Below are 19,022 nucleotides of genomic sequence, written 5' to 3' on the forward strand. Positions count from 1 at the left end.
GGACTTCCGTCCCCCGAAGGCATTCAACCAACAGCATGTTGGGACCATACCAATGGTGAAAGGCACAATACAAATGACAATTATGATATGTTATGCTATAGAAAAACCTATTTTAGGCAGTCATGTATTGCTAGAAGGATGCCCCATCGGCACGCTTCATCACACATGAAATATATACAGGTGTTTGGTTCCTAGTGCCCTGTAGATGAGCATTTGGTGGCAAGGTGTTGAATCATGCTTATTTTTTTTGTGCATCCTTCATTCCATTTAACACAGGGAAAATTGCTTTTTTCTAACAGCCTTCTTCCCCATGCAAATTGGCGCAGCCAACGGGCACTGGCTCGTCACCTGTACATCATTTGCTGGGTTTGAACAGTATGAACTTAACATTGCTGCTGTCTACTCCAGTTTTAGGATTTCCTGTATGAGGGTGCCACTCCCATGCTGAGGCCTGTAGGGGCCAGATTGTGGCTGACTGTATAGTGCAGTTAAAACCCCAGAGGAAGTAGAGCACGAATCGCATAGCTACCCATGGCTGCATCTCTCACAGTAGGCAGGGTATGTGCTATTGAAAAATCTAGTTCTCAGTGACAGTGCTGATAGAAACCATTCACGGACAATACAATTCAAAAAGACCTGCACCCTCACTGACAATCAGTATAATACCATTCATACTTTTACCAACAGTGTTGCACAGATTCGAAAGTGACAGTGGAGTGTACAGCCTATATTGATCGTTTTAATAGGATTAACTTTCTCATAGTGACTGTGCAGCTAAGGCTCACAAACATTGCCTATGTAGCCCTCACTAATCATTAGAATAGGATCAATCTCTATCAAAGTCAGTGTGACTATGACCCACCCTCAATTACAGTGCTGTCACTACTCCTCTCCCACTAATAGAGCAAATATGAATCACTGAAAATACTGCAAACAATTTGATCTTACTCGAACAGCCACAAACCCACTCACTAAATTCTGCTGACAACCTCTCTCCCATTCATGACACCTTGAGTACTCCAACTGCCAATAGGTCTAAACTATCACTGCCTCAATGCACTAAAAAAGCTCACCCTCTGCCTGTAAGATTCCTGTTGTTGAAATATTAAACATGTCATGAGTATGTTTCTGTGGAATGTGTTTGTCTACAAAGAGATTTTAGACACTGTGAAGAATCCATTTTATATTTCTCAATGATGTTTTCTCTGTAAAGAAAGCTTTAGAGAGATCTCTTAAAATAAGTGAAATTTGTTTTTGCATACATTTTCAAATTCTGTAAAATGTATAGTTCTAGTTAAGGCAGGTTAATAATTGTGGAGCAAAAGAATATGAGCCATGGACACCCAGTGTGCACTGACCCCGAACCTCAGATAAGACATTGAAAGAAAGAGAAGCACTGTGCGGATGAGTGAGCAAGAAGCACCATAGAGGTAGTGAGTGAAGGAGAAATATTGAGCAGCAGGGGAATGAGTGAGAAAGACTGTGCATGAACTGCTGATTAATCCTCTGTGAATATCCCCAAACCCACACCGCAAATCCCAATGGGCTCATTTGCCGGATTCACGTGAATCTGCTGGAACCCATCGAAGAAGTGTGATTTGTGAATCTCTCTAGCGATTTCAGACAAGATTGAAAAGCCGTTCAGGGATTCGGGCATAGTAGGAGAGTTCGCTAAGAGTGTCATAATGATTTCATTCATGTGTATTCTCACATTCTCATGTGTAGATTTTATTTGGCTTCAGATAGGTGAGGCAGGGATGATCCATACCAGGAATTGGAGAACAAGACATGTTTGAGGGTTAAAAAGGATTTATTTTTCCTTTGGGAATACTATGGGTCTTAATCTGAGCTTTCCAGTAAATTGGTGGCAATTCCACAAATTTACCACCAGAAATTGGTTACCCTTATTGCCACTTGGGTCAGTGGGTTTACCACAGGATTACAAGTAGTGATAAGGCAGTGTTAGTCCCCGTTTATGAGTCTGTGTGACTCCATGAGAAAGTTGGTGGAGTTTGGGGGATTTTGGGGATTTTGGCAGAATGTTCACAAGTGGTAATTTCGCTGCAGTAATTCTGCAATTTTTTTCTGTTAAAGTGAAGGATTTACCTCCATCATGATTGTCCACGTCAATGCTAAACCTGAGTGGTAAAAATGGTACTAAATCTGTTACCATAAAAAAGTGGAAGTAACAAAATTAGCACCACATTTTTTACCACTCCTAGAAACTTGGAAATAGGCCCTTGGTGTGTTATTTATGTTTGCTCGGACAAAGTTCTTTTTTGTTTTCTTACTTTCTGTGGCAGGCGCTCAGTTAATTTTTTGGGGAAATCTATTTCTTTTGTTTATTAGTACCCGGAAAGAGACAATCTGATTGATCTGATGGTTACAATCGATTTGATTGGCCCTTGCCACGGCTTTACCCATTTTTTGTTTCCATTTTTACTATTTTTTGAATGGCCACCATGGAAAGGGAGAAGGGACTACGTAGTCCCTTCTCCCTTTCCATGGAGGCCATTTTCTTTGTTTACTTTTTTCATTGATTTTGAATGGCCGCCACGGAAAGGGCCTTCCCTGGCTGCCATTTATTTTGACTTTTTTATTTCTGTTAAGAAACACTGCAGCATTTCAGAACAGAAAAACAATGCTTTTAGTACCCTGGTCTTGCATATCGGGGTACTAATAGCAATACGCCCCTTGCCGCGGGGGCATACGGAGTCCGGTAAAGCCCCAGGGCCTTCGTTAAGGGCATCGCTTTGCTTGGGCCTGTAACTATGGGCCCAGAGGCTGTAATGGACTCGGTAATGCCCCTGCGACTCGGGGCGTATTGCTTAAATAATGAATCATCTTTTATTACACTTAACACTGGAGACCAGTCTCTAAACACAGGACCATGATTCAAACCTGTGTTGCTCTGCATTGTATTGCTTCCAAGACAAACACATTGCCCCTGAGCTATCCTCACAGTTGTTAAAGAATCCTTTTCTTTTGTAATGTGATTTGAATTTGAAAACATTGTTACTTTAGTTGGGAAAAACTTTATTTTTCATCTCGTTTTGTAAGTGAGTTTATTTGGTAAATTAAATAGATAAAAAATAATTGTTTTTTTGTGCTTATTTAGGAGAAGCTCCTCTTTTGGTTTGAAAAATGGTAGCATTGCAAGTGGCGGAATCTGACGAGGGAATGTCTGAGTAAGAGTATCACAGTATGGGTCCAGTGGATATTGATCTCTAATCTTCCTACTTGCAATCAGAAGAAGGGAGGAACAGTTTATTAAAATTCTCATTGAGAGATGCATAGACAAATGACGTTTTAAACTTTGTTCAATTTAGTTTGGTGTAATAAACATTCAACTGAAGTAGACATTTGAAAAGCGGGTGGAATTATTTGGAATCAGTGTAATCATATGAAACTCAATGAAAATGCAGTATATCTTCTGTTTGATAGCTGGTGCATCATTTTCTGTGCCTTTAAATCATGATACTTATCTTTCCTAAAAGAGGAAATACTAATATTTCATGATGCTTGAGAGTCTACTCTGTGGCAACATTGTATTATGCCTTACTGAGATGATGTTTTACAATTAGACTACCACATGAAGGTAGTCAGCTCAGATGTGAGAATGGATTATCGAGAAAAATAACTTGTCTCTATTTGGTCTCATGTCTCCTGAGAGATATGTATACACTCAGGCTGTGATCCACCCCTGCAAGATAGGAGGGACATAAACCTTCAGTGTATGCACTTATCCATGCAGGACACGAGACATGTACAAATAGAACATGTGCCCCATACCTGCGAGACAGGAGAGACAACATAATATAGGATGGTGAACACCCCTTCAAGACAGGAGGGACATACAAATTCAGGCTGTGCTCCCACCCCTGCAATACAGGAGAGACATACCATTTGAGTGTGTACCAACATCTTGTAGAGATAGGACAGACATTATATGAGTATCATTCTGAAACATTGCCAGCAGTTCTCTCACCAGCTGTTCGATGTCTCACTCGTCTGTGTTACATGTTCCATTGCTTTCCTGGACAGGTTCATTTTGAGCCAGTAGATCAATAGAAATTCCTCACTCTGTGATATAGACCTTTGACTCACACACTGTGTGGCTTCCTCAAAGAATCAGAGCAAGCAGCAGCCACTGTGCATGAGCTGCCACTGAGACGGAGTGTAGAACTGCCAATCCAATGCTTAACTGTGACTGCAATCATTTTCAGCATTGCTTTGCTCAAAGAGCTGGTCAAACGTGCAACGCTGACATTTAGCAGGTTGGCACAGATATCTTTAACTGATGGAGTGGGAGTTTGTGCTGCACATGTAATGCACTCAAAACATTTCTGACATTCTATGACTGTCTGAAATGCAGGCAGATCGTGTGTGCTACAGCAAGCATATCCGAGAGGGGGGATTAATCTGTAACAAAACTTGTCACCACAAGATGAAGAACTAGTGCAAAGCATGGCACACCTATTGTGTTTCAGAGCATTAGTACACAATGACATTGGAGCCCTTGTCTGGTTTCATATAGCCTAACACTGGTTGCCAGGGATTTGACAACTCTGCTATGACCTGCCCCACTTTATCCCAGTTGTCTGATCATGTGTGGCCCTTTTCATCAATGGTATTCAAACACCAAGTGGCATTTTTCTGGACAACATGCTACTGCTCGAATAACGTTCCTGCTCACCACTAGAGTGGTAGGTGAACTTTTGTGCTGTTACATCCAATCTGTCCAAGGCTTTTCTCACCACAAGAACTACTGCACCACAGAATGAAGGTACAGCCATGCTTGAAACATACATCTGACTAGTAATTTGCCACTGTCGCATCAACACTTGCGAACAGCTCTCTGAAAGCTTTGTTTTTAAGAAAGGCATATGGGTGAGCATCTAGTGTCAGCATTATCATACGTTCTTCATTGAGCAGCTGTACTCATGTATGTTTACAATTATATTTCTGACTGCACCCAAATGACTCACAGAGACCGGGCTGGAGCATGAACATTGTTCCCCTACCACTACTTTGTTTTCACGTGCTGACGATGGACTTGGCAGTCGCACATCCCAGTTCTGGGTTCAAAATGTGGTAAATTGTGAGCAAGCTTTTGAGTGTAAGTTGGCTGCTAGGGGTATGCTGTGTAATATGTTGGTCCCAATCATGTGCATGATGTCGCTTCACATACCCCAACAATGGTGACATGCCTAGATTTGTCACTGCCTTCCCACGGGGCACACCTTTTCTCCACCATCTCCCGTTGTTTCAACAAAGTAAATCACTTTGTGGTAATTTACTTTGTTGCAAACACTTCAAAATTCTTTGAATTGTGTGAATGTGTTAAAAGGTTAAGTGGGTAAAACAGGGGTATGGTGGCTTGGGTGCAGTGGCACTGAAGGCGAAGAGAGGCTATGGGGGACCCCCCCCAAAATTAAAAAATATAATTTGAAAAGATATTCAATATGATTGCAGTAAAGTAAATTACCACACAATAATTAACTTCAGTGTAATAATGTAGAACCTTCTCCACAGAGTGCAGGTGGCAAGATGCTGCTCTTGACACAGTATAAATAGTTTCCACACTGTAGATATGTGATGTGGATTCACAGTAGGTGCCATTTACTGTTGAGCAGAGGCAAAAGATGAGATAACATTGCACTCCGCAAGGCCCAGAGGTGATGGTGGTGGCACTGGTGTCTGTGATAATCTGGTAGGTGCTGTTGTTGATTGCCATACACCACTCCCACCTAAGGATCTCTTACAAGTCATAAAGAGAGCATAGACAAGACAGGTGCTTTGTTGTGGTGTTTCTGCATTGTGAGCCAGAAAGGGGGTTGTCCTTGTAGTAAGTGCCCTTTCAGGCTGTTTTTGTTCCTCCAACCCTCCCTTTGGCCCAATGCTGTGGTTAGACTCAGTTTCAGTGTGTGCAACCATAAGCATCTCCCTCATTGTTCTCTAATGAGAAGAGGGAGTGCAGTGAACATCCTGGTCATCCTCATCACCTTCATAACAATAATCATCAGCACTGCACAGATCAACTTTATAAGGGGGAATTAATGGATGGGATGACATATACAGTGACATATACAGCTGAGAAACATCCTACATCTCTAACGTAGGCAACTGGGGTATGATGTTCTTACCTCTAACTTACTTGTGAGAGCTGCAAAACCAAACCACCATCAAACACTCCTTCTGCCACAGAATCAGTTGCAGTCTCTTCAGCAGGCACCTCGGCTGGCCTCTGTAGAGCTTTGACTTGTAGACTGGTCTGTGGCAGCAGCAATGCATGGGGTTAATCCCCATGTGTACCAGACTCTCATCTTAAAGACGTTTGGGTTTGGGCTGGCTGCACTGAAAGGGCAGATAGAACTAAGCCAGAGATTATATTGGAAGGATTAGTTGCCACCACCACAAACAGAGTTTTAATGCTTTCAGTACTTGGTGTTGCAGTGGTGGATACACAGAGTTTGGTTATTGACTAACAGCGCAATACGCAAACATCCACGATTCATGTATTCCCAGCAATTCTAGCAGCTATTTTTTAGTGCAACATACGAAATGTCTGTCCATGGCACATTCCTCTCCCCCTCCCAGATTTGGCAATTGGCTCTAAAGACATTTTAATTGGTGGTACATTTTGTCTCAGACACTAGCAGCCACTTTGTTCAAAATGAAGTATTGCTGTTGCCCACTGTCTGTGATCACCTACCACCACAACCCTCACCACATCCTCCAAATTGTGTTCCCACACCCCCAACATGTACTCTTCCCCTTCCCCCCAAAACAGTTAAACTGCTTGTTTTTTTTCTGTAAGTGCACCTGTCCAAACAAACTGGCCTAGCGCAAATTCCTTCTCTGGCATACCGTTCACAGTGTGCTGCATCACACAGACTATAAACCCTCGACGCATTTTCCACCAACACCATCAATGTTTCTATAACCAACAAAATGTCCTCTTCCACCAAATCAATTCAACTGCTTGTTGTGTGCGTGAGTGTGCCTGTTAAAACAAAATGGCTCAGCCCAAATACCTCCTCCAGTGAACTGATCAGAGTGTTCTCAAGCAGGTGATGTGTTTTATCAGACAGCCAATCAACTGACACTAATTTCCCGCCACTGCCTCCACAATTTTCAGGCAGCTCCTTATTTTGGTTTTCCCAACATTGTTGCAAAAAATGAATTTCAACTGCTACGTGTGAGTGTGTATTCAATCAAGCACTTCCAGTGCACATATGTAAAGAAAGTGCTTAAGTTCAAACAGCAGAAGTTAAATATCTATATAAAATCCACAGAAAAACAATCTACCACCAATGCCCACAATCTCTGAAAACAACTCAGTTTACTGAACCCACATTTGTCTTTCTTTTCCCAACAAAGTTGTTGACTGAGTTGACTGGCATAAAAAATTGAATATACCAATACAATATCCATAGCCAATCAGTATGAGACTATACCCACCACCTGTGATTATCACATCCAACAAATTGTACATTCACCCCAAATATTGTTCTGTTCCCACATAGTTGTGGCAAATACTTTCAATGTATTTTCTTGTGTGTGTGTTCAATCAAACAGCCACAGAGCATATATGCATAGAAATTGGTGAGATATCTGGCAGAGTACAATCTCTCAAAAAATGTATTCCACCAGCTTGCCTGTCTTTCGTGATAGTAAAATGCTTCAGCTCTGAAACGGAAACAGACACCTAAAGCTTCCTTTTCTGTTAAACGTTCCTTCTTTTGGTCTCTCCCTATAAATATATTATATGCACAGGCCCCCAAATCCCACCTGTAAAAGAAGGTTAAAGGCGCAGCTCTTATGCAGCAACAGTCACCAACCACCACCACATTCTTCCCTCCCGGAAGGTTTACCAGAGACTGCTGAAGAACTCCAGCAGCTTCCCTGTAGATAGCCAGGTGAACCTCCCTGACCAAACCCGTTTGCTCATTTGCTCTTAAAGGATATGAAATGTTGGCTTTTGAATATTACGGTAATAATTTGGGGGATTCAGGATTCTGAAGAATAATTCAGCTCAGGTTTAGTTTTGATATGGCGATGAACTGTGCAGGATACTTTGATAGTGCCATATGACCATCCAAGCAGTTGCAGACTGTACACAGTCACCTGATTTTAGGAAATGGAAGATAGGTTCTAAATAGGTTCTGCATCAGCACACTTTGAGCCAAGATGTTGCATCTGGTAGAAAGGAGGGTTATGTGACAGACAATGATACTGATAGACTCCTGGAAAATATGTGACTGTAAACTATACAAACATATTTTGAAATCTTGAACATATATTTAAAGATATTTTTTTGAATCAATTCAAGTTTGAAAACCAAGAATGAGAAAGGCTAGAAAAAAGAAGGAAAAAATCCAGTAAAACTAATGTGGAGGAAGCAGTGAAATAGTTCCAAAAAGGAAACGGGTTGTCCCTTCAAGTTAGTATTCAACAGAAATATTTTAATAAAGGGCAGAAAGAAACGTGGTTTCTAGAAACAGATGAATAATTGCCATTGTGGCGAAAAGGCGGCAACAGGAAGTGGCCACATTGTTGTAATGTTAGAAAAAAGAAGGTCTTTGTGTTCACAATCAAGAATTCTAGGATATGTAGCATGACTGAGTTGTGAAGTCCATAGGGAAACACACTAAAACCTCACACTAACAAATGAAATCTACCAATTCTCAAATATGTTTAAAACTTATATTTTAGAAATGAATTCCTTATCAATCCACAAAAAGGGTATATTTGGTCTAATTTCTGATATTTCATTTTCAAACTGCAGTGATGCAGGTACTATACAAAGCACTCCGAGCTGGTACACAGGAATAATGCCATCAGAACGAATGAGGCATGTACCAAAAAAAGATGAACTCTTCTTTGGATCTCTTCTCTAACTCTCATTGCATTCACTAATTAAGCAAGGATTGGGGACACCATTAGGTCCAGCCATTAGGTCCAGCCATTAGGTCTAGCTATTAGGTCCAGCCATTAGGTCCAGCCATTAGGTCTAGCTATTAGGTCCAGCCATTAGGTTCAGCCATTAGGTCCAGCCATTAGGTCTCGCTATTAGGTCCAGCCATTAGGTCCAGCCATTAGGTCTCGCTATTAGGTCTAGCCATTAGGTCCAGCCATTAGGTCTAGGAATCAGAAGATACATGATTTCGATTTGATATCCTCATTTCTCATCTTTGCTGACACAGAAGTCCAAATAACCAAAATGCTCAACTTCCTCTACCCTCTTCAACTGCAGAAATAATTACACTTTTGTGGTCTGTTTCTTTTTGGGGTGCAGAGCATCAACTGAATAATTTTTTCACAGTTCATTTCCATACCATAGGCGCAACAATGATCGCAACGGCTTGCAAATTATTTCCAAAGACCTGTGGGGGTTTAGAGGGGTATGTACAGTATACAAATGCGTACAGAATTAGGATATGTACAGCATTGTCAGCATATAATAAAGTACCAATTGTGTCCTTATTCAATGTGGGTGCATCAGCCTGAAGTCAAGGAATATGTTCTGCACTATTAATCATAAAAAGACAGAACATGAAGGGGGCTACTACCCAGACCTGTCCTACACCATTTCTATAGAAAAAGTACTTGTTTTCTGTTGCCTTTCTCCCCATCTTATTGACACCACATTTCCATAATAGAGGTCCATTGCTGCTATAAGCTATTGATATGTGATAGTATAAAGCAAGAGACACTTCCAAAACGTACCTCTTGGCACTCCATCAAATGCAATTTGAAAATCAATGAACAGCACATACAAGTATGTGTTCTTAAGAATTAACAAGGGGGTCCTGGGAGTCCCTCTGCCAGACATTAGTCCTGGTTATGAGAGACTTACCTAGAGTCTTTAGCTCACTATCTTTCATAGAGAAGAAATATCCCAAACATATCAGTCTTTGTCCTGCCCTGGGGCAGTCCAGCACCGAAATGCTAGGCGATTCTCCTCTGAACAAGAGTACCAACAGCATCCCCAGACACGTGTTTCGGTCTGGTTGGACCTCATCAGTAGGGAGGAGCTGTGCCTCTCTAAGAATAGTGAGCAAGAGGTCCACGTCTGGATTCCCCTAGTAACTTAGGGTGAGACCCAAAGTTACTTAAATATGCAAATTAACAAAGGGGTCCTGGGAGTCCCTCTGCCAGACATTAGTCCGGGTTATGAGAGACTTACCTAGAGTCTTTAGCTCACTATCTTTCACAGAGAAGAAATATCCCAAACATATCAGTCTTTGTCCTGCCCTGGGGCAGTCCAGCACCGAAATGCTAGGCGATTCTCCTCTGAACAAGAGTACCAACAGCATCCCCAGACACGTGTTTCGCTCTGGTTGGACCTCATCAGTAGGGAGGAGCTGTGCCTCTCTAAGAATAGTGAGCAAGAGGTCCACGTCTGGATTCCCCTAGTAACTTAGGGTGAGACCCAAAGTTACTTAAATATGCAAATTAACAAGGGGGGTCCTGGGAGTCCCTCTGCCAGACATTAGTCCTGGTTGTGAGAGACTTACCCAGAGCCTTTAGCTCACTATCTTTCACAGAGAAGAAATATCCTAAACATATTAGACTCAGGGGAGATCCCGGGTAAAGGGGAAGGCAAGTGGGCTTGGAAGACCTTCCAACCCCAACACTTGGGTGGGAGGGTTTGGGAGTGTATCAGAAGGAGAATGAGACGAAACAAGGAATCTGAACGAGGGGGAATGAACAAAGGGAGTTAGGGGAAAACGGGGCTCTGGGAAGTAATGAGGAATCCACTATTGGGCATAGGGAGGGAATGGGGTATGACACCTGGGAAAGAGGGACGGAAAAGGGCGGGGATAGGAAGTAATTGGGGAAAAGAAGAGATCACCGTTAAGAAAAGAATCTTGAATTTAAAGGAAGGGGGACATTGGTTTGCAGTGGGAATTGGGCCAATGAGGAGCAGGGATTGGGAAGATTAGGGGACGACCTTTAGGAGCTCGGAAGGGATTGAAGATGAGGAAAGTGCTGGCGGGGGAAGATTAAAGAAAAGAAAAGGGAAGAACGCGAGCGGGACAGGAGAACCTTTGTGGGAAAGAAGGAGTACAATTGGGAAAGTGAAAGGGGGAAGTGTAAAGTGGAAAGAAAGTGTAAGGTCGGAAAGTAAGGTAGGAAAGTGGAAAAAGGAAAGTGGAAAAAAGGAAAGTGGGAAAAGAAAAGTGGAAAAATGAAAGTGAAAAAGAAAAATGGAAAAAAGATAAAATGAAAAAAGTAAAGTGTTAAATGGTCATGGGTAGAGAGGGATGGCTAGGGAGAGATGGGCCCTCAATGGGTCCGCATGGATCTTAAAGGGGGGGGTATTAGGATGCCACACTCAGCGCAGAATTCTGAGGCGTAGCAGAGAAACAGAACACCTGTAAGATATCTCCTGATTGTATGTATGTTTATTAACGTTTGCTGTGGCAATTTCACTTCCACTCAGCCAACTGGTCCTGCCTTTCATTTGGTTATGGGGGAAGAAGGGAGTGTGAATGGAATGTGGATACGATGGGGCTTATGACTGTGCAGTATGTCGGGACAAGCCCCTAATGTGGGGTGTCGGCGCTAAATTGCTTTATGACTCCCCAGGCACTGATGCCTCAGAGCGAGATCCGACACAGAGACAGTCGCTATAGACCTCATAGCTGCCGAATGAGAAAGAGTTCAACCTGATTTTGGCTGGTGGTGGGTGAGAAGACATCATTTAAATGATTGACAACTGTGATTCACTTTCCTGATGTAACTGAGCAAATGGTTGGAGAGGACATCAGGTCTCACTGGGGCAATCGTTTTACACGTGTGTAGAGAACGGGACATACTCACAGTTGAACGCAAGATTTAGTGGCTTTTGTCGGGTGTCCGAAGGAGGAAACAACCGAAAATACAGGACAGTAGCCTCAAGAGATGGTAAAGCAACGGGGTGAACGCTGATAATGGGTTGTGACTCAAACAAAGGGGCAGAGTCTGCAAACAGATTCTTGGTTCTCCTGATTTCTTTGGTTTTTTGGCAGGCCAAATGTGCCTATACCTTTTGCTCCAAAAACCCTTTAGACAGCCCAGAATACTCAGTGGACGTGTATATTGGCTCAATGTATTATTTATAAAGTGCAACACTAGCATTAGTACAGTTTCAGGGCGCTTACATCAAGCACGAACATCAAACAAAACGGTAATGTTAATACTTACAGTTCAATTATGCAGATGCATGAAACATGTAGTCAGCTCAGCTCCATGGCAACATGAGTTGGTATAGTTGATACATTTCACGTGTGTGCAATGGGGCAGTTCAATAACCTGCACACTGCACAGTTTCCAGTTTTATGAATATCATCAGCATCATCAAACCAACTTTATTTGGCCATCAGGCCATTAAAGTATATCCTAATACAAAACATGTACTTAAATATCCATGATACATCATATCATCATGTCAAACATAAAGGAATCCCTTGTTAAATCGATGCACAGTTCAATACTCCATGGGCCAAGACCCACAGTATTTCCCAGTTGACCTGGTCCCCAAGGGTGTAAGGTTTGCACCAAATAAAACGTGTTTGGTTAGGGTACTTCCAGGTGGGCAGATAGTTCCTGGATAAGAGTATGGACTAATCGTAATCCCACTGTTAGCAGGCCAACCATACCTCCCCAGTCTTCTAAGGACACCTTTGGCCACTCTGTGATCCCAAATGTTTAACCGAACCACAGCGATTGTCACACTCACTAAACGTTCTGTGGCAACCCACCAGTGCTTCCCTGGATACAAGGTACAAACCCCAACCGTACGGAGCCAATTTAAGCATCTATTTAAAAGGGCACCCCGTTGGTTCTAGCTTATTGGCGGGCAATTTTGGATACCCCATGTAAATATACTGTAGCACTTCTTGGCCCCCCATGAACATGGCACTTGGGCTTACCCCCTAGGGCAGTGCCTATGTGCCCTGGATTCCTTTGCACCAGAGCATTCAGTTTCCCTTATGTGTTGCTCAGTGCCTCAGAGGCCGCCCGTGTGATATGTTTTATATAAGAATTGGGGGCCTTGCCAGGCATGGTGTGCTGCAATGGATTTTCAAGCTGCGGGTGCATCAAGTGGGTAGACTCACGTGGGACGGTGATCAATGGGGGCTCTCACATGATCACGATTGGGGCTTATAGCCTTCTCTTCAAATGTCAACAGACCAGTTGTGTCAAGCTTGATGGGGCATTCCAGAGATGGATTGTGGGGCTCTATTACAGCAAGGGAGGCACTAGAGGACTACCCCTGTGAACCTCCTCACCCCCTCCCCAGGACCTCTATCAAGACTAATAGCAGTTTTTCTATAACTGCTAATTCAGAAAGCACCCACTCGCAATTACATCCCAGAGCTGTGTGATCCTCTTTAATAGGAGAGTCAGAGGTGGGTTTGTTGCCTTGGTTGGTTGGCTTAATGGGGTTAATCAAAGGAAGGAGCAGGACCCTGAGCGGGTGGACAGTGTGTTCTCATTCGAGGTGTTGCAGGTGGGACTGGGAGAGGACTTCTCTTTGGTTGTCTCATCAATCTCGGTGTCCATTGGGTCCAAAGGATGTAAAGCAGAAGTAGGCAACAAATAGTATTTAGTGGAGATGAGCACAAGCAAAATGTCAGGGGCCAAACCGAGATTCATGGGTGCGGTCTTAGATGGCAAACCTCCCTTGGTTCTGTGAAAAGAGCCACCATCAAAAGGGGCAGGTGTGGCATAATTCTTCCCTACTATTGGTTATTTCACCGTCCCGAAAGTTATCATATTAGAAGGGCGATGTTGCATAGGCACGGTGGAGGCCAATGGAGGGACGAAAAGAGCACTATCCATGGAGGTTTCGACTGGGATTAAAAGCAGAAGATCGTTATCGCTAGCAGAAACTTTTACTTTGGCTCTGACTTTGGCAGTGCCCGTGCAAACAGATTTTCAATTGGTATTGGTAGAACTTTAAGTAGTGGCTGGGTCATCCCAGTTTTCAACTGTAGTACAATCCTCCAGTTACGGAGCAAATTTACTGAGTATCTCCCCACCCATGAGGGTCACCTGTTGGAATTGTTGCCTCACCCAAGATATTATGCTTAAACCCTAGAGAATTATGGATCTCTTTTATCAGATAATTAGCCCCCCCTGTGGTTGAGCGTGCCACTGGATTTTACCCCAAAGACAGATCCAATATCGGAGAAACATGCCCTTCCAAGGTTCGGCAGACTAGCCATCCTGCTTCTTCTCACCACTAGTATCTTATGCTTGGACTTTAGTTCTGCGTCATCCCGCATAGTCAACTGGGAGCCGAGGTGTTTGCAAAAGAGGAGTGGGGGTAGGGGGTAGTAGGCGAGGACTTTAACACCTCCATTTGAGAGTATTGCAGAGTTAGCCACGTGCCACAAATGGCCAGACAAAGGCAAAGGCCCCCGCCCCAACTTTAGCTCACTCACTACGACCTCACAAACAGACAGGGAACTTACTTGTGATCCAGTATCCACTCACGTAATTTCAGTTGTGCAGTCTTCCGCCACCCACCCTGCTCCCATGAAAAACCTACAGCGGGAACCCAGAGTAAAACACTCACTGGTTGCCATGTGGGAACAGATCTGTGTGGAGAAAACAAGATGAATCACCAACGGCTTCAGCTTCTGCACAAGACGTTCAGGAATTTTCTCTAGAATGACTTGGGAGGCCTACTACACCGCCGAACACCTGTGGCACCAAACACTGTACCCTTGCCCCGCCACAGGCTTCAATGCTGCGGGGATGCTGCTTCTACTATATGCCCGAGGGGGCATGGCCAGGCTGGGTTGCGGTAGCAAGAGAGTCAGGGCGAGTCCCAGAACAGCGCCAAACTCTGCACCCTTGCCCCGCAACGCAACACAACATCTGAATCTTAAAATAATATGTGACTGTTTTTTTTGCATTCACCTGAAGCCTTTTCCCCCCAGTTTGGCATTCTCTCTCTCTAATAGTTGTTTTCTATGCTGCCCGCTTTCCTTGATATTTTCCATCTTAAACAACAATGTGGGTGATGGTCCCACAAGTGACTAACACAACTATGATGCATTTGTTTAAAAAGTATGCAGTATTATTTTTGGTGTGTTAGCTGCTTTCTGAAATGCACAACCAAACAGGACTCCTTCCATCTCACTCACACACTTTCCTTTTAATACAAATGCACCAGTTCTAGCAGAGGGACAAATGTAATGTTACAACACAAATCTACTTAGACAATGGCTCAGCGGAACCAATGGTTTAAATAGATTCATAAAAATCAATGACCCAACTATTTGCAGTGAGGGCCCCAGTATGAGCAAGAATCAATACGTGTCTATAGAATCAAAATATGTCTCGGAAGTAGCTATGTGAAAAGAAGCATATGGTGTGGTGTGATTGACAGGTTGCTTCCCTCCCCGGCCACACACCTAGGCAATTAAGATCAGAGGCATGAGTAAAATGCCTGCTGATTTGAGTTGAAAGAAGACATACCAGCGTGTTAAATGCCTGCATGACACATCATTCATCATTAACACCGCAATAACAGAGTGGTACATTTCATTGTGGGCAAAATTTGCGTTAATTTGGGGGGGGGTCTCACCAATCCTCCAGATTTCCTACCCTTTTAATGCCACCCCAAACCCGTCCCAACCCATTTTAACCCCTTACCTCACTTCCCTTTATATATTTATTTAATAATTTCAGTGTTATTGTCCGCTCTGTAATGTACCACTCTGTAATGTTTGCAATTAAATGACTGGATACATCAAGTGTGAACACGCCACTGTCAATATTTCAAGAAACACTAGATAGGTCTGCAAGAAGCACAGACGGAATGGGACGAGTCTTGTTCTCATGCCATTTTCTGTTCTTTTCTTCTCTCGGCCAGGGGCGTGCTCTGTGCTGCACCATATTATTGGGAAGGCTGGATAAGAATTTTATAAATTTGGTAGAGGAACAAGTGTTCATTGTTCTGTTTCGACTTTCCAAATTATTCTTCCAGAGCAATCATTTTGATGGGATTATTTTTAGGTCAGATCACCCTCAGCTATGGGAGGTTAATGCCCAGTGGAAGTGCAGTAGGAAGAATCGGGCTGTAAGTGTAAATGCAGGGTGCTGAGTTTAGGCAAGGAATGTGAAGAGGAGATACAGACCTGGGGGCACAGGAAGTTGAGCCAGCGTGGGACTTTGGGCGATTCAGAAGTACAGCATATCTAGGTAGGCAAAGCACAAGTCCAGGAGTGCAGACACATCAGCAAGCAGCACGTAGGAAGTAAGCCAACTCTGAAGGGTCTCAGCTGGGAAATTGGACATGTACAGAGTTTAGATATGTGCAGAACAGAGAACACACATAGGGAGGGTATGCAACACAAATGAAGTCAAGGAATACATACTATGACGGTGGTTGGTGTGCTGGGCTGGTAGCCGTTGAGTGACATAGTAGCCAAAAAAACATGTGATATTACAGTTGGGATAGAGTGGAGATGCACAGAGAAAATGAGGAACATTCTTGATGGAGCACGCACAAAAGCTACAGCCTACAGTGCAGATTTGGTGATAGCATAGGTTGGTATTTCAGGGGCGGTGACTGGTGTTGTTAATGGTTGTTTTGCACGGACAGCCCAGGCTGAAGATATGTGGCGGCCCATTTCAACTTGATTGTTGCGGGTTGGGAGGCTTGTTTGGAAATGAAAACAGTTTGAGGCAGCCATCGGGTGCGTACATTTTAATGGAGACAAAGATATACAGGGGGGTCTTTTTCCTCTGATTATCATGAGACTGCCAGCCAGCAAGCAGGGAGCTCAAGCAATAAATACCCATTGAAAAGCTATAAATCCTTCTTTGTGGTCGACGCAGAGGAACTGCTATTGAAGGCAGCAAGGTGATAACACTTCCACTGTGGCAAGTGCTCCAGGAAACCGCAGCTTGTAAGGTGAGCACAGCAAAGAGGATATTTTAAACCATTACCTATGCTACTTATTTCAAACTGTTATGCTTAGAAACTTGTAGTTCAGGGCCAAATAATATGTGGTTATTTTTTATTTTATTTTTTTTATTTTTTTATTTGTGTTTAATCAAATAGATTTTTTACAAAAAGAATCACATGAAAACAAATTCTCAATGAAAAATGCTGATCATATGTGAGGTTATTTCTTGAGATGTCTGAGGTCAAGTGATGTCATTTCCCATGACGTTATCATTATGCTAATTACCATTTTGGGAAATGAACAAATCCTACAAATTTTTGCTCAGAGAACGTTGCCAAGTATGGATCATGTCAGGTTAAGTGGCAGCCGCCTGCCTCTGTTCAATGGTGGGTTCGGTTGAGGGGGAATCCTGTCATAGGAAGTAAGAGTCCTGTACAGAGATGTGTGTCTTGTTTCAGAAAAGAACATATAGGCCCAGATTCTCAAAACATTGTTGGCACAACTGAGGCTGCTAGCACATCTCCTCACTTCTGCCCAAAAAAGTGGCAGCCAAATTCAATGCTCGTTTTTTCCACTTTGCTCATTTGCACACATAAGGGTGAGTTTCTGGGCATTTTAAACCACATCCCGAATTCACTAATAAGATGGGCTTTAAAATGCCCCGAAACAAGGGTCTTCCCTCTATGCCTGGTCAGAACAGGTGCAGGGAGAGGTGCAAATCATGGCAGTGTCATTCCTGGCCTTGACATGATTTGATTTTGATGTGTGGCTTGCGTGGGTTAAATCACTTTCTAGTGGAAATGACAAACATTGCAGAGGGGACCTAGTTGCACCTGAATCCAAACTTAACAGGTCCCCTGCATCCAATTTACACTTTAGCAGAAAATTACCTCCAGGTGTATTTTCATTCACAATACAATGATAAATTGCCCTTCATAGTGGTAGTACTTGACATTAAAACAATATGATAAGTATTATCGAATGGTCAATGATACCATTTCTTAGTTTCATAGAGTAAGACAAATGATTACAAAATCAAAGTTTCGTGTAGTACAGCGGTGGGAGTGTAATGGTGTACACCAGTGACTAGGAGAGTGACAACTAGTGGATTAGAGCTGAATGCTCTTAGAGCTGCTTATTGCAAAACTATTCAATCTGCTTTTCCGTACTATTATATTGGCTTGAAAGCTAAAGTTAGTAAAGTGCAAACTGCAATAGCATACACTTTAAAAAATCACAGTGAAATCATTTTAGGTATGATTATGTGGTCGTTGGATAAATGTACACAACTACAGTGGTTGCACAGCCTAGATGCTCCACATGCGATCAGTATATTAATATTATAGGTTAAACCTTTCCTTTGCAAGGGAGCTCAGTCGTTTGGGCAGATGTCATTCAGAGTCTGGTGTTATCGGTAAAAATACCAAATACTGCCGATTTCACAACTGCTCAAGTCGGGGTTTGATCAAATACCACCAACAGAATTTTAGGCAGACTTTCTGCAAAAAATCTGCATCTTTTTAGGTGAAGGTAATAATTCGAAACTGCCTTCAATTTCTGACAACTTTTTTTTTTTACTTTACCTGAGGCAAGCAGAGGCAATTCCCTTCAATACAGTTAGGTGGTATTTTTTAAATGACCCTGGATGCATTCAAGAAATACCGACTCCAACTGTGGTAAACTCTGAATTGGGCAAATTGCCCAACTTGTAACCCCCTTGCCGTGGCCATCTGTAACAAAAGTTGTTTTCAATTAGGTTTTTCTCCGCTGCGAGGCTTCGAGGGAAGAGTTGGTGCGCCTACTTGACAAGGCCAGCAAAATATCCCGTTAAAAAATTGGAACTGAACTTTCAAAAAGATGTTCAAAATAAAACACGAAAAGGTGAGATGTTAAATCCACATTTATGATATGTTTTAGGATTTTATGTGTTACAACCAACCAATCAAATGTATGTAATAACATATTTGTTTTGTATATCGTTTGTAAAGGTTTTGTATAAACCATATCCAAATAAATAAAAATAAAAAATGAGCATTTATCTTTCTTGTTTATCAAATTATAGACATACAATCGAACAGATTATTCATTAGTTGTAGTGTTAAT

Source organism: Ambystoma mexicanum, chromosome 10, assembly GCF_040938575.1.
Source record: "Ambystoma mexicanum isolate Mex_15411 chromosome 10, UKY_AmexF1_1, whole genome shotgun sequence".
Taxonomy (NCBI): Eukaryota; Metazoa; Chordata; class Amphibia; order Caudata; family Ambystomatidae; genus Ambystoma; species Ambystoma mexicanum.